This window comes from Bison bison, unplaced genomic scaffold, assembly GCF_000754665.1.
Source record: "Bison bison bison isolate TAMUID 2011002044 unplaced genomic scaffold, Bison_UMD1.0 scf7180017855043, whole genome shotgun sequence".
NCBI classification, from domain to species: Eukaryota; Metazoa; Chordata; class Mammalia; order Artiodactyla; family Bovidae; genus Bison; species Bison bison.
The window spans coordinates 14,034-15,761 of NW_011485616.1; the positions used below are offsets into that span (position 1 = coordinate 14,034).

Sequence of the window (1,728 nt, forward strand, 5' to 3'; positions counted from 1 at the left end):
CAGCCCACCAGGCTCCTCCGTCCATGGGATTTTCCAGGCAAGAGTACTGGAGTGGGTTGCCATTGCCTTCTCCAAAATTAGCATTAGGGGTATCAATTTTTTTTTTAAGTTATGATGCCAAACACTACTTAGATGAACTAAATGCATTTTTTATCCAAACTTACTCATGTATAAAACAAACATTTTTCTTTAATGGACTCAATTATAAAAAAAATCTAGCTGGAGAGGTGAGGTACACAAATACAAAAAGATTACTAACAGTACTTGGGCATATGCTTATTGTCAAATATATGCTATCTGTTTAAACAAAGCAGAGGTTGCTAGGAAGCTTCAAGAAAGAAGGGCACACTTAAGGTGGGCCCCGAAGGGCAGCATGAGAAAACATAGAAGGGCATTCCAGGAGGGGAAAGGACTTGAAGAAAGACATGCAAATTTGTCTAGTGACAGGAAGTTAACCAGTTTGCCTGGAATGGAAACTGTGGGAAGAGAAGTGATGAGAGACTCAGGTGGAAATATAGGGTGTGAAAAGTTTGGGGAAGATCCTGAACTGCAAGCTGGAATATTGAAATATGATCCTGTCGTTTTCTGGGAGTTACTGGACATTTTTGGCAAAAGAAAAGGTAATGGGGCAATGTGTAAAATGGGCTGGAGCGGGGATGGCATTAGGTGTGGAGACATTTGTTAAGAAGTTATGATAAACCAGGGGGCTTCCCAGGTGGTGCTAATGGTAAAGAACCTGCCTGCCAATGCAGGAGACATAAGAGATGCAGGTTTGATCCCTGGGTTGGGAAGATCCCCTGGAAGAGGGCATGGCAACCCGCTCCAGTATTCTTGCCTGGAGCATCCAATGGACAGAGGAACCTGGCAGGCTATGGTCCATAGGGTTGCACAGAGTTGGACACTACTGAAGTGACTCAGCATGCATGCATATATGACAAACCAAGCATAAGATGATGAAGAGTGAAATAGGGTGGTGACTATTGGAAATGTTAGGAAACGATAAGAGGTGCTTTTCAAAAAATTACCAAAATCTGCTGTCTTGTCTCTAGGTTGACAGAGAGAAAGGATTGTATGATCTTTTGTGGGGTCTGACAAAGAAAGCCCTCTTCCTTGGGCAATTCTGGCAACCAAGTAATGTCAGAATGAGTTACCATTTCTTTCTTTCTTTCTTTGGTTTGTTTGTTTGAGTTAACCATTTATAATGATGTGAAAGAGAAGTGTGACAAAAAGAATGACTCTTTGTGCAAAGAGTGATTTTCCCACTCCTCTCAAGTTAGAGGTTTAGGTCCATCTTCTTTTAGAAGAGAGGAAGTGGTTGAGGCCTTTATGGGAACTCCACCCCCACCCCTGAGTTCACTTAAGAGCAGGAAGATCTTCCTTCCTCTACTCCCTGGCCCAATGAAGCTATGAAAGAAGAAAATGGGAGAAGTCTCAGAGATTTTTCCAAACCCAGCCTGCTTTCCTGACACCTCTCATGAAATCTTCATTTTGGAGCAAGTGTATGGTAGGCTGTGGCAGAAATAGAGATAGGGACTCCTGGGAGGGGGAGCACATAGAAAACGGACAGGTTGGCATATATATTGGTACAACTTATCTAGATGGCAATTTGGTAATCTATATAAGAAGCTCTAAAGACGTACCTGCCTTTCAGCGGAGCACTGTACTTGTAGGATTTTTTTTTTTCCTTAGAGAAATAAATAATTGTATGCAGAGGAATATCAATTATAT

General features: G+C 42.0%; 1 protein-coding gene across 1 annotated transcript in view; it reads left to right on the plus strand.

Moving 5' to 3' along the window:
* The window catches only part of ARMCX2 (armadillo repeat containing, X-linked 2), a gene marked incomplete at its 5' end in the record, with an annotated part of 7,583 nt that overhangs the window by 5,008 nt on the left and 847 nt on the right, over positions 1-1,728 (plus strand). The window lies entirely within an intron of this gene.